Source organism: Lynx rufus, unplaced genomic scaffold, assembly GCF_022079265.1.
Source record: "Lynx rufus isolate CCGP_SWC_20201006 ecotype Redwood Valley unplaced genomic scaffold, mLynRuf1.p SCAF_1, whole genome shotgun sequence".
In the NCBI taxonomy this organism is placed as follows: Eukaryota; Metazoa; Chordata; class Mammalia; order Carnivora; family Felidae; genus Lynx; species Lynx rufus.
The window spans coordinates 116,247,785-116,262,866 of record NW_025814823.1 but is presented as its reverse complement, the minus strand read 5'-3'; the positions used below and the strand labels follow the sequence as shown (position 1 = coordinate 116,262,866).

At 45.3% G+C, this 15,082-nt stretch overlaps 1 protein-coding gene across 1 annotated transcript in view; it reads right to left on the bottom strand.

The window, feature by feature from the left end:
• The window catches only part of CYSTM1 (cysteine rich transmembrane module containing 1), a 60,776-nt gene extending 46,087 nt beyond the window's left edge, over positions 1 to 14,689 (bottom strand). The window contains exon 1 of the mRNA XM_047085673.1: positions 14,583 to 14,689. The gene's annotated coding sequence lies outside the window, so the exon portion shown is untranslated. The remainder of the gene's footprint in view (positions 1 to 14,582) is intronic.
• Positions 14,690 to 15,082: the final 393 nt, after the last annotated feature.

The window sequence follows — 15,082 nt, the reverse complement described above, 5'->3', positions numbered from 1 at the left end:
TGTCACTTGAAGGAGGTGATTATAAATTCAAACTTCATAATATGGAGGCAGAATGGCTCCAGAGTCTCTATTTTGACATCTGCATTCTGTCCCTCATTTTAGAGGCTCTTATTTTTCCAGGGGCCTAACAGGGATTCAGAAAAAAACTAGAGTTCTTTCCCTTCTCTGCTCTCTGCCAACATGACATCACACTCTGACCTGGGAATGGCTTTCGCCTTATCCTAATGCAGACTTCTACCAAGAAGGCTGTGGAAAACCTAGTGAGCGCTTGTTTGCAATAGAACTCAGTCTCACTGACCCTTTCCCCCCAATGGCTATTCCATTATTTACTTTTTAAGTCACAGAAGAACACAGTCATCGTAACTAAGCTTTCCAGAAATTCAGTATATGGGGAGTGGGGTCTCCTGTGAAAGGGCCTAATCCCATTGAAACAGTATTTTATCTTGATTAGTCCAACAAGACCCTGTAGTAATCATCATTCTCACTCTACCAAAGTCCGGACCAAAGTCTGCAGACATTCTTCTGAGAACAGCGACCCGTGAGAAGGAAAAAAGAACAAAGCGTATAAAACTATTACAGCTTCAGATTTCAATGTTTCATGACTCATCTTGATCTATCTACTTACATCTATCCCCATTATCCCCATGCTGTTCTCTTCCTGGAACCCTCAATAATGTATGTGTCCTCTCTCCTCCCTCCATCATGTTTCCCCCTCATTTCTGGGATGTACCTTTCTCCTTCTACCTGAGGAATTACTTCATGTCTAGGGGGGAAATCCCAAGAGGCACTTATAAAGAGCATACACCACGCAGGCACTCCAGCTACCGTGCCCCCTCCTTCTGTTCCTGTGTTCTGAAGACACACAGTCATCTTAAAGGGATAAAAATCTGCATCAATCTTCATTTTCCTTCAAGTTAAAAAATTCCAGTAAAAGGGAAAGCCACAGAAACAGCATCTGTGCTGAGATCAAAGATTGTGGGGCTGGCATTTGAAAAGCACGACTTTGCTTAATCAATTGGGAATCCCAAGTTTGTACAGAAGCCAACCAAAGCAAAAACAAAACAAAGGCTACCTAACACTGATACAGTCTAGTGCAAAACACTTAATATAATCAAAACACAAATGAGCTTTCAATTTAAGGTATGATACTGAACTCTGCACCATAAACATTTTCCCTTTATAAATTTGCTCAGGTGAAATACACACCCTACTATACCAGAGGGTGTTACACCAAGGGTCAAATGTAAACTGGAAGTTGTACTATTAAAGATAAGTTAGGGCCTCAAATAAGCTCAAATCAAGCAGCAGCCAAGATCCATTAATAGACTGCACTGAACACTGCAGTGTGGCGATCCCATTCCAGACAAGCTCCAAGTCCCAGGATTAGCATTCAGACATACAATGAGAAGACCAGCAACTATGCTTTCAGAAAGTGGTCCTGTAAGATAAAACCTCAAAGTACACACACGGGAAAGAATGGTATGTTTCAAAGTTGTTATTATTTTTTAATTACAAGATGCCTGGTAGCCTGGCATTGACCCTGAAGAGAATACAGTAAAGAACTTTCCTCTGGAAAAACTAAACAGCCCCAATGGAAAAAATATTATTGATATCAGTATTTATGACCCCGTAAGTCTGCTCTCAGATGTGGACTAAAGTGTATTGAGTCCATAAGAACATTCAAAGCAGTTGTATTTATAATAGCCCCACAGTGGGAACTGTCCAAATGCTCATCACAGCACAACAGATAGCTTGTGGTATATACAACAGAAAACTGTCCAGCAAAAAAAAAAAAAAAAAAAAAAAAAAGAAAAGAAGAGAAAGAAAGAAAGAATATTACATGTGGATGAATCTCACAGATGATGATGAATAAAAGGAGCCAGATTCAACAGACTTCACACTGTAAGATTCCATGTATATGAGGTTTGAGAACAGCCAAAAGGAATCTACGGATATTGACTGGAAGAGGCACAAAGGGAGCCTTCTGGAATGATAGAAATGTTCTACATCTTGAGCTGAGTCATGTTTATATGAATACTACAAAAACCCATTGAGTTGTACATTAAAATTCTCACACTTTAAGTTGTACAGTAACAGCAGACAGACAAAATTTGGCTAAAAGGAAAAAAAAACCCACTTATAGTGGTTTTCCCTGGGTGCTGAAACTATGGGCAATTGTTACTTACATTCTTTTGTATTTCTGAAAGTTTTAATAAGGGAACTTCTATAGTCAGGGGAAAAAAAGGTTTTCTTAGTGCCTTCTAATATTTTCAGGCTGCTCATCTTAACTTCTAGAACACCTCTGTAGGCCTCCTATCTATCCACTCACAGGACCCTGATATCCCTTCCTACTACTAATTTAACCCTTGTTGGTAACCTCTTTTATATCTGCCCTTCACTAATTTTTGTAGTCATTTCTGTAATTCTAATTCTTTTTTCACAGGCTACTTCAGGTCCTTAAGTTCTTTAAATGTTTTCTTTCTGCTTCAAACTAAGAAGTCACTTGGCTGAGTATCAGACACGGGAGGAAAAAATTCTCTTGCTTACATTCAGACCTCTTTGCTTGAAACTATTCTTATCACCAAAGCCAGAAGTCATGCTTATCCCTCCATCCTCACATATCCTCCTTCAGAATTTATAAAATTGTCTTAAAGTTTAAAAGCATGAGAGCAGATCTTATTCTAACGACCTCCTCTGTGTCTTTTTTTAACTCCTTGATTTGTTGGCCTTTTAACAAGATCTTTGTAAACAGAGTATTTATATTCTAGGTCCCTCACTTTTTCTTGATTCTCATACCCATAATTTTGGGTATGGTTTGTTGGGCTAAAAAAAGCTTTAGAATTACTGGTTTTGTGCCGCTCTATCCTCTGAGGCTTACAGTTTTCATTAAGTTTTAGCACTGGCATGTTGGTTTATTCCATTCATAGTCATTTGTTCATTCCACAAATACTTCCAGAAGCACCCACTGTGACCCAGCACCAGCGGTTCCAGGCACTACGGACATAATGGTAAGCAAGAACTTCCACTGGGGCTAGTGAGAGAGGCAGACATTAATGTCAGCAATTACAAAACCAAGCTGAGAGGGAGGAAGCACTTAGCACAGCAAGCTCAAAGTAGAGACAATAAGTCCTGGAAGTCAGAGAAAGCTACTGAGAGGAAGCAATTATCACATTGAGAGTTAAGCATAAACAGAAATCCCTGACTACTCACCCTTCACTGTCTGGTAAGAGACAACCGCCTGTGAGAAAGACCTGAGCACACTGGAGGAGGTGAATGGGTTCATTATGGCCAAAGTAGACAGGATGGGATGAGGCCAAAGGGTCAGCTCACAAACAGCCTTGCTAAGAATAAACCTCCATTTCACTGCAGCTTCCTTTTCTACAGTTATTACCTCTTGTAAAAGGATTCACCCAACTTTATTTATGCTTGTCTGGTACTGTTGGCAAACCTAACCATTTGTTTATTCAACGATAAACAGCATTCAACAATATTAAGGACACGACATCCCAGTACCAGGGGTATGAGGCAAAAAATCCTAGCTGGCTTGCTCTCACCCTTTGGTACTGCTAACAGTAAAAATAAAATGACTCTTTACATTTGTCTGTTATTGCATCAGATGGAAAATGCTGGAAGTTCTCCAAATTGCTAGGGTATAGTGATAGTTTGGCTATAAAGACGAGACAAAACTCACTATGGGCAGTCACCTTAATGAGTTCTGTAATTTTACTGAAACAGGTGCAAGAAGTGTGCAGGAATGGCCCCACCAGTACAGGAAGTTGTGTCGCAAACAAAGTGACTGGGCAGGGAGCACAGCTGAGAAGTAACAAATGGCCTGTACTCTGAACCCCAGAGCCCAGACCACAAGGACAGGCATTCCAGAACCATGGGCCTTCGCCTAGGGACAACCTACTCCTGACACGGACAACTTTACACAAGAGCCCCGGGGACTAGCAACAGCAGGGGATTGACCTTTTAAAGAAGGTAGTGATGCTCCCAACAACTGAGCAACGCCAGGAGACCCGTGAAAGTTAGTTATCACAACATGGGCAAGATCTGTGATTTTATAACTTGCTCACCATTTCTAACACATTTTGCGGTGCCACCATTTCCTAAGTTGATTTTCTTTGGGGGGCAGGTTGGAAGAATATAACCTGTACTGTTACTTCATCATTGTCCAAACACCGATTCTGGTGTCAATTTCCCAAATATTAGCCATCCCCTACCTCATTCAGGATCGTTTGTTTGCCAGTTCTACCAGGTCCTGAGCTGCCCTCATATAATCCATGAATGAGTATTAGAGCATGTGTTTTGTGTCAACATTCTGGCCTGCAGCCTCTCTGTGGAGGACACAATGACACATATCTCAGAAATGGCACCTTTCACGGAACAAGGGCATCAAAAGGCACGTGAAAGTTGAAGAAATAATGGTGGATCATCTATCTCTGGAGGCCCTGTCCTAGAGTAATGAAGAGCTTCAAACAGCATCTAATTTTCCTTTCTCACACAGAATTTGACATAAAAACAAAAACTAGAGAGGAACCTAAAATCCTGCAAACTATTTAGCAACATGGTTTGGTAATGCCATTCTGGTTAGTGCTTTAAGCCACCATCCCCAACATTAAGATAACACAAAGACGTAAGCATATTCAACTTGTCCTGATACATTAGTAATAAAGTCTAAAAAGTCATCCCCATGTTAATTATCCACATTACTATGTGGATATTTATGTGGATATTATATAATTATCAACATTATTTGAAAATATTACAGCCAATCAATCTCACCTCCCTCCAACATTAAACTTGGTATGCATATTTTATTTTTTTTCTTCTATTTTAAAAAAAAAATTTTTTTTAATGTTTATTTTTTTGAGACAGAGACAGAGCATGAACAGGGGAGGAGCAGAGAGAGAGGGAGACACAGAATCCTAAACAGGCTCCAGGTTCTGAGCTGTCAGCACAGAGCCCGACGCGGGGCTCGAACTCACGGACCGGACCGCGAGATCATGACCTGAGCCGAAGTCGAACGCTTAACCGACCAAGCCACCCAGGCGCCCCTGGTATGCTTATTTTAGCATTCAGCCAGCCTGGGAGACTTCGAGAAAATCCAGAGAAGTTCCCCTCCAGAGAGGTAACATATCACCCGGTAACATTTTTTTGTATAAAGCTTTCTATAAAGAACCTCTTGCTGGATCCATACTTGTTGCTCTATAAAATCTAACATCAACACTTACTAAACAGCCATTAAAAAAATAATTGCTACATGAAAATATCTATCGACAACTAAAATAGCCTAACTAAGCTGTCTAGGCATTGGTATACCATTCCTCCCTAATGTTTGGAGGAAACATCCTTTCTTTTTACAGAGTGATGATTCTGTTTTCTTACATATTCCTCAATAAAGGCATGTTTTTAAGTGAAGCCTTTAATAAGTAACAACACCCTATCCTTCGAACCAGCAATTCACCCTTTAGGAATTTATCTTACAGATATATACTAGTTCTGGAATGCAAAAAAAAATTTTTGAATGCACACAACTTCATACCCCCTCCACAGATATTACAGCATTTATTTATAATAGCTATATAACACCTCTCTCTCTCTCTCTCTCTCACACACACACACACATGCACGCACACACATGATGTATAACATCCCAAAGGGCCACCAATATGGGAATGGTTAAATAAACCATGGAACTTCCAAACCATGGCATCACTATTTGGCCTTTAAGAATGAGGGAGAATTACATGTGCTGATATGGAAAAACGCCGACAGACTCAAAACAGCAAATTGCAACACAACGCATTCTATTACCCCATTTGGGTTTAAAAATAAAGTTCTATTTCTAAACTTGAATACATTACAGTTATATTAATGAATATAATTATTCATTCAACTGTACTTTTTTGTTATATGTAATTTCCACACATATTTGACAATAAAAGTTAAAACCCCTGCTGATCATCTTTGGGTCCACATGGCTTTTAGGAGAAAAGAATCCATCTCCTAACTCCCTAAACGGAAAGCCATGCTTCCAACAACCATCTAAACTACCAGTGAGAAAACACTCTGTTCCAGTTGCCACATGGAAAGCTCCAGAGCAGAATCCACAGCTGCAAATGGTCTCATGGCTTCCAGGATCGCCTCGCCAAGGACCCCCTTTCCAGCCTTTATTGCTCATATACGGTTCTCTGCAGAAACCACAGGTCTGCCTGGATGTAGGATTTACTTCTGCCTTCAGCTTCTCGAAGGACTCCCCAAGGGTGGACCTCAGCTTGTGTGATAGCTCCCAACAACGCCAGCAAATCCTGACAACTCCCTCCCCACACCACTGGGACCCCCAAGTGGGGAAAAGTCACCTCCACCTCACCCAACCACTCAGCTCAGGGAGTCTGGTCAGTAACCGAGCTAAGATGCTATCTGAAAGCCAGTGGGGAAGTAAAGGTTGGCTCCTCCTCAGAAAAAAAGGTTGGGGACCTCTGAATTAAATCTAGTCACTGGGACATATGGGACAGCATTGTAACTCCCGGAACTTCAAATAGCCAGCCCTCAAAGTGACAATGGAGAGAAAATGAGGCCCAGCAAGAGGGAGCATGGAAAGAGAAAGCGGCAGTGAACAGAAGGGACAGAAAAAGAGGAAAAAAGCTATTAACACAGAAAGTGAGTTGGGGACATGAAAGGATAGGTTATAGCGGGAGAGAGGGAAAAGAGCCCAGCTCTGCCCCCTGCCAAGTTGAGAGGACACACTAAAAAGGGACAGGTCCATCCCTCTCAACAAGCCTGACAAGGCCACTTCCCAGGCCAGGTCCCCCACCAGCACAGCCCCAGAAAGACTGGCTCCCCTGCCCCCTCCCAGGGCATTAGATTAGGCTTTGTGGGAAACCTGAAATCCTGATGGCTCAGAGAGAGGCCCCTACAGCTTAATGTGCTGGCAATTGAACTAAGCACTCCTGGTTCCTGCCGGCTACCAGGCCAGTCAGGGCTTTACTCTGCCATTAGCGCGCTCTCATGACCCTCTCAGAAAAGCAGCAGCCCAGCCAGAGCTGTGGGGTGCCTCTTAATGGGCACGAGGGAATCTCCCTTCACACCAGCAAGAGACACTGCTACCTGCCATGTGCCAACGTGGGCTGCCCGACCAAACCTTACCGTCCCGAGGCAGCGACATCTCTCCCCTCCTTTCTTCATCTTTGTAACTTTAGAGCCACAGACATCAAGGCCAACAAAGGCTAGAAAAAACAAATGCTAGGTAACTCCAAGATTTCCGTCACTAACATCCACAAAGAGCTACTGTGTATGAGGACGACAAGGGGCTCAAAGTAGTGTAAGATACTCATGAGTTAAAAACAAAACAAAACAAAACAAAAAAACTGCATCCACCCAGAAACAAACGCTTATATGGTCAATTAATCTACGACAAAGGAGGCAAGAATATACAATGGGGAAAAGACTGTCTGGTCTTTTGGTGCTGGGAAAACTGGACAGCTACATGCAAAAGAATGAGATTGGACCAATCTCTTACCATACACAAAAATACTCAAAGTGGATTACAGACTTAAATGTGAGACCAGAAACCATAAAACTAAAAGAAAACATATGCAGTATTTTTTTTTAATGTTTACTCTTGAGAGACAAAGAGAACATGAGTGGGAGCAGAGGAGAGAGGGGGAGAGAGGGAGAGAGAGGGAGAGGGAGGGAGAGGGAGGGAGAGGGGGAGAGAGGGGGAGAGAGGGGGAGAGAGGGGGAGAGAGGGGGAGAGAGGGGGAGAGAGGGGGAGAGAGGGGGAGAGAGGGGGAGAGAGGGGGAGAGAGGGGGAGAGAGGGGGAGAGAGGGGGAGAGAGGGAGAGAGAGGGAGAGAGAGGGAGAGAGAGGGAGAGGGAGAGAGAGGGGGAGAGAGAGGGAGAGGGAGAGAGAGGGAGAGAGAGAGAGGGAGGGAGAGAGAGAAAGAGAGGGAGGGAGGGAGGGAGAGAGAGAGGGAGGGAGAGAGAGAGAGGGAGGGAGGGAGAGAGAGAGAGAGAGAGGGAGGGAGGGAGAGGGGGGAGAGAGAGGGGAGAGACAGGGGGAGAGACAGGGGGAGAGAGAGGGGGGAGGGAGGAGGAGGGAGGGGGAGGGAGGGGGAGGGAGGGGGAGGGAGAGGGAGGGAGAGGGAGGGAGAGGGAGGGAGAGGGAGGGAGGGGGAGAAAGACAGAGAATACAAAGCAGGCTCCAGGCTCTAAGCTATCAGCACAGAGACCAACACAGGGCTTGAACTCACAAACTGAGATCATGACCTGAGCCGAAGTTGGGACACTTAACCTACTGAGCCACCCAGGTGCCCCTAAATTTTTTATTATTTTTTTTAAGGCACTAATTTATTTGACATTGGTCATAGGAACATTTTTCTATGATGTGTCTCCTCAAGCAAGGAAAACAAAAGCAAAATTAAACTATTGGGACTACACCAAAATAAAAAGCTTTTGCACAACAAAAGAAACCATCAACAAAACCTGCTGATGGGAGAAGATATTTGCAAATGATTGCTCCAATAAGGGGTTAATATCCAAAATATAAAGATCTTTAAAATATATAGACAGATCAATCTTATACAACTCAACAGCAGAAAAACAAATCTAATTAAAAAATGGGCAGAGGATCTAAACAGACATTTTTCCAAAGACGACATACAGATGGCCGACACATGAAAAGATGCTCAACGTCACTAATTATCAGGGAAAAGCAAATCAAAACCACAAACAAACAGCACCTTACACCCATCAGAATGGCTGGAATCAGACAAGTAACAAGAAGTGGGGGTGAGGATGTGGAAAGGAGCCCTTGTGTACTCTTGGTGGGAATATAAACTGGTACAGCCACTGTGAAAAACAGTATGGAGGTTCCTCAAGGTAAAAAGAGAATTACCATATGATCCAGTAATTCCACCACTGGGTATTTACCCAAAGAAAACCAAACCAACCAACCAAAAACTAATTTGAAAAGATAAATGCACCCCTATGTTTACTGCAGCATTATTTACAATAGTCAAGATAAGGACAGGGCGCCCAGCTGGCTCACTCAGTGGAACACAGCACTCGTGATCTCGAAGTTGTGAGTTGACATATGCTCCCCAAAAGATCCTGCCCCAGGTCCTGACACTGAAAGCTGACTGGTAAAGTACTGCAGGCGGCATCAACAATGTCAAGTGGCAGAAGTCTAGCACCTCCTCCCAGGTGGTCGCCTTCCCAAATAACTTTACAGTTAATTGTTCCCCATCCCTATCTTTCTTTGCACAATGAGCACGTGGTCTGATAGTTTTCAGTATGATGTATTTTTTGGAACAACTCTCTGGGGACTAATGATTCTTTCACCATAAACTGGAGAACTAAAGATAGGCACTATGAATACAGCATTACTCCCCAGGGAGTAAACTCAGCTCAAACTCTCCTCCCACCATGACTACCAACACTCCCTTAAACCTTTTAATTGAAAGGGTTCACAAAAATATAAATCATCCCTTGCTTTCGGCAAAATCATACCACAGGCTTGCTGTCCATAGAGACTAGATTCAAACCATTTGTCTTCCTGGCTTTAGAAATGAGGATCCATCCAGTTTCCTAACTGGTTCTGAAGCCTACAATCAATACCAATATTCCACCTATGTCTCCTAAAACCTACTTAAGAAGTCAGTGAGTTCATTTCCTTTTGAAGAGTCCTTTGTAAACAGCACACCAAGTAGTGTGAACCTTTTTTGGCCGGAGGGTCAACTCATGCCCAATCCCCTCGCTTCTATGCTGCTGTTTAATTGCTGACTCCCACTTTATAGCCAAGCCAATTAGCAGCCTTGGCCAAGCGCTGCCTGAGAAAAACAAGCCTCTCCGGTCAGAATTCCCCTCATGCCTAGTCAACAAATGCCAGAAGTCTAAGAGATGGATATTATAGTTCTATAGAGTCCCTGGGCACATCAGCAAGCATGTGGGTGTCTGACTGAGTAAGAGGACCAACGGACTGACACAGAACACGGGAATTTTAAAAGATGACTATTTCACTCCTCATTTAATTTAGGGAGCATTATTATCCACTTTTACCTCTGATGAACTTAATAACTAACTCCTTTAGAGTTGAAAGGATATTGGATAGAAAAAGCTCCAGAAAGCTCCACACCCAGCTAGGTTACTGGTTTATTCCAGGCAATCTAAGGGAAGCAGAAAAGAGTGGGGAACCATTTGAAATTATTTCCTTATCAAACACAAACATGGAGTTTACCCTCAGGCCTCCAGATCTTGATTATAAGTGTACTGATAAGCCTAAATACCCCAGGAAAAAAATAATAAAAACACCTTAGAGTTTGAATCAGGCTTTCACAAAAATTTAGAATGTCCATCTCTTTTTTATTTCACTAATCTCAAAACATCCGTTCATCCAAGAATTACAATTTTCAGGGAGAACAGCTCAGGGAGACTCCCCTTAGTCTCCGTCTCACCTCTCTTGACTTGTGGAGTCTTTTTTCAAAAAATTTTTTTTAAGTTTATTTATTTTGAGAGAGAGCGCAAGCAGGGAAGGGGCAGAGAGATGGTGGGGGGGGAGAATCCCAAGCAGGCTCTACACTATCAGCACAGAGCCCGAAGCAGGGTTTGATCCCATGAACCTCGAGATCGTGACCTGATCTGAAACCAAGAGTTGGATGCTTAACTGACTGAGCCATCCAGGCGCCCCCTGACTTGTGAAGTCTTGAGTAATCCTTTTTGCCATCTTTGGCTTTGCTGGACAAAGCCAAAAGCTGAACCCACAACTGGTGACCCTGACGTGATAAGCCAAACCCGAAATTGGTGACCCTAAAGTGAAAGTGATAGCTTTGAGAGGAAGATTTTTAGGTGGCAGAATCGACATGTTCAGGAAAAAATGGGACATTGTCCGGACTTCGGACAGACCTCATCCCGGACAACAGTGGAGACTATGCCCACAAGTGACCAAGGCAAATGATGTCACCTGGGGACAACTTAAGAAGCTCGATCAACATGTAACCAAAGTAATGTGCCATGGCAGAGGGCCACCAACCCCAGAAAACAGGTTTTTAGCATATCTAGCTGTGGTTTCTCAAAACTTGGCTAAGCCCTCCAAATGATCTACACCATATTGGCCTCCTCGAGACATCATGAATGACAAGAGATTGCCCTCCTCAACTCCCATGAACAAGATTCTTTAAAAAAAAAAAAAAAAAAAAAAGAGGGATATGTAGGAAATCAAATAGCTATGTCCTGGTTAAGGAGATTATAGGAAACACATTACACTGCTTTCTGGCCCTGCAGAGGACACCTGACCACTATCTAGTTAAGGCATATTTAGGGACTGGGTCCTGCCTGTGCTCATGAATTCCTGAGACCATGTTATCTATGGAATATCTCTTTTGTACTCTTGGGAATGCCTTGTTTCTTTGCACGCTTTCTATAAGTTCTTACTGGCATGTAGCCCCTGACATATTGCGCAATGTTTTCCCTATAACATATACCTAATATATACGGGAGCTTGTCAACAGTTCGGGGAGACTTCCCTTAGCCTCGCTGTCACCTCTCGACTTGTGGAGAAATAAAAAATTCAGCTTTGGAGGAGCTTACATTGATGCTTTGGAGGAGCATCAATGTAAGTAATGAATTAATTACATTAATTTCATGTAAGCCTCTCATTAATTCTCCTTGGTATCTGGGAAGGGAGTACTAACCATTATCCCGTTTCAAGGTCGAGGAATGTTACCATCCCAAGAACGGTGGGCCCTGCCCAGGGCCTTGGGTGACAAAGGCCAAGGACTGAGAATTCTCCTTGGCTCAGTCTCTGGCGTATACCCCAGCCCTACTTCTTACTTTGGCTGAGAGCCCCTTAAAGGAGAGCATTCCTGTTCTTCAACACAGGAACAGCCAGCCCTGGGAGCTATCATAGCTTATGTTTAGGGAAATACACAAACTTTTTTTTCCGGACAATGAAGTCATATTCTCTACCAATGGGAAAACTTGTGGGGGTGGTACGCGTGAATGAAAGTGGAAAATTTCCCAAAACTCTTGGCCTACTTAACCGCCCTGACAGCACATAGTTATAGTGTGTGGGGGTTGGGGGCTGTTTCTTTCCAAAGGAAGCATGATTAGTTGGCTGGTTCAAATACTTTTGAAGAGATTTAGAAAATGGTTAACAACGGTTTAAAAAAGTGGCCAAGAAATCTAACCTCCAGAGATTCTTGTAAAGCATGGGACTCCTGTAAAGACCTTTAAAAGTCACTATCATAACAAGCCCTACCACTTGTAATATTATAAGGAAAAACTCTTCAGTAGATGCTAATGCGTGATAAACAGCCATTGCTCAGGTGACCTATCTTAAGCCTTCTTTTACAGAGAATGAAGTCACTGATCTGAAGTGAAGTTTATTTTCCCCAGGTGCCACCACTCTGGATTTGCCCTCCCTTGAGTGCTGTGCTGGTTTCTACATTTATACACAAACCAGCTGCGGCCACCTTCCCAAGTTCTCCGCAGTTCCCGAAACCACCTTTTACTGGACAGGATCCCTGGAGGTCCAATTCTATTTTCTGCAGCAAACATACACAAAACAAATTGGTAGCAAGGTTCAGTCACTTCATGTCCTTCCAGAAAACATAAGTTGTTAAGGTTTCGTATAAAATGGGGCACTTGGGTGGCTCAGTTAGGGCCCAGACTCCTGATTTCGGCTCAGGGCACTATCTCACGGTTCGTGGGTTTGAGCCGCATGTCCGACTCTGCACTGTCACCTTGGGATTCTCTCTCTCCCTCTCTCTGTCCCTCTCCTGCTTGTGTGAGCAATCTCTCAAAATAATAAACTTAAAATAATAAAGGATGGCAGTGCTATGTGTGTGTGTGTGTGTGTGTGTGTGTGTGGTCACAGAATTAGTAAATTTCAGAGCTGGGAAAAACCATAAATCACCAAATCATTCCTTTTCAATAATCAAAACTTGTTTCTCAGGAAATTAAGACAAACATCCAATTAACACTTAAACAGCCTTAGGTGGAGAAGCCCACAAGTTGAGGGTAATAGATGTGAAAGGGGAACTCTTAGTTCTACAATTAACAAAGCATGGGACTCCTTTCAGTTTCCCCAATGTTCCATTTTCATGTTTTGGGCATTGATTATCCTGTCATAAATTTCCCCCATTAACTTTCCTACCAATCACTTGGGGGTTGGGTTTCACTTTGGGAATCAGAGGCATTTGTACCATACTCTGAAACCTCTGAAGGCCAAGTGTTGTGGACAATACAACCTCCGCACTTAATGAGACAGGCAATCTCACACATAGCCATTAAATGTGGTCTAAAGAGACAAGAGGGGCACCTGGCTAGATCAGTCAGTACAGCCAGAGACTCTTGACCTTGGGGTTGTAAGCTGAAGCCCCACGTAGGGTGTAGCGATTACTTTGAAAAGTAAAATCTTTAAAAAAGACAGACAGAGAATAAGAAAATGAACTGCAAATGGGTGTTTCCCTTCTCTTTGAGGATTTTTCAATCTGCTAACAATGGCTCGAGTGTAGGCAGGCACCTGGGTGCTTTCGTCCTCACCCGTTATAAATATTTCCTAAGCAGGGGTCGCAGAATCCCATCAGACCAGAGTTCTAGGTGTGGTCACCTCTTTCCCAGGCTGTCGCAACAGCCCCCTCAGTCTCCCCATCCCAGTGTTCTCCCGACCCCCAATCCAGCCAACGCTTCAATGGCTCCCCCAGAGCACACAAACCCTCAGCTGGGCACTCAAAAATATTTCCTAACCGGTCCTAACCTAATCCTCCAAACTTCCCCCCCCTCCCCAACAGCCCTAGCACTCGGTCCAGTCACCCAACAGTCGTCGTTCCTTTACCTCTAGCGCAAAGCTCATGCTCTCCTTCCGCAGACGTCCCTTTTTCCTCCCTCCCTTCTCCAGAGGTCCTCTTCCCCTCTCTCAGCTTCTTCCAACCCCCAACCGTTGCAGGGAGATTAGTCCCCACCCCTCAGGACTCTGCTCAGATTTCACCTACCCCAACAGGTCCACTGAGATCCCAATTCACTCCCTCCTTTTCCCCGAAGCACTTTCTCTGAATACGCCGGACTCTGCTTCCACTCGTGGGGCTCCCAAGCGGCCTCCCGGCACCAGCCTCCCCCCTCCCCCCCCGCCCCGGCAGCTCCTCAGAAATCGCTGCCCAAGGAGAAGAGTTGCACAAGCCTCTCGCAAAAGTCCCCCGGGACGGGGTGTGGCGAGACCCGCTCCGAGCACGCCGACTCCGGGCACCGGGAGGCCGCTTGAAATGCTGAGCGCCTTTAGTTCACGGCCCAGAAGACGGGCGGGCGGCGCAGGATCTCCACCCTCCCGGCCTCCGCCAGCGGCTCGCGACCGACAACCGGATGAACAGCGGCGGGGCTCCCGGGTGGGCTTTGGGCCGGCTCCCAGCCCCTCCCCGGACACTGCGCACACCCCACCCTGAGTCAGTTCACCTCGCCCGGGTGCCCGCCGCTCTCGGGGCGCTCTTTGGGGAGCTCGGGGGCGCGCCAAACCCCCGAAGGGCCCCGCCCTCACCTCACCCGCTCCCTAGTCCCAGCCTGGTCGGGCCCGCGGCCGCCGCGCCTCACCTCTTCTCTTCTCCAACCGGTAGGGCACTGGTTTGTTCCGGACCTGATCCGACCAGATGAGACCGCACCAGATACACTGCACCTGCCACCAAGCTAGAGAGGAGCAGCGGCGCGCCTGACGTCACGGCCGCCCCGAGCGCCGCAAGCCCGGAGTCACCTGATCACCCTGGCAACGCGCGCGGGGCGGGGCGGGGCGGGGCGAGGCGAGGGGCGGTGTCACAGCACGAGCCCCGCCCCCAGCCGCCTGGCCTCCGGGCGCCGACCGAGCGCTGCGGGTCGGTCGGTGCAGTGGGGACTGGAGACGCCAGCCTGGCCTCCCTGCCCCCGCCTACGCTCCCGCCTCCGAGGCGGGTTGGACCTGAGACTCCCAACAGACACTCCTCTCTGGTTGGATCAGTTCGCCGAGACTCCAGATGATATCTTCTCGCCGCCAGTGCAGATGCCTGGAAGGCAGGCCTTGGGTCCCTGTTGTATCCTGCTCTGGCAGGGTGCGTTGTAGG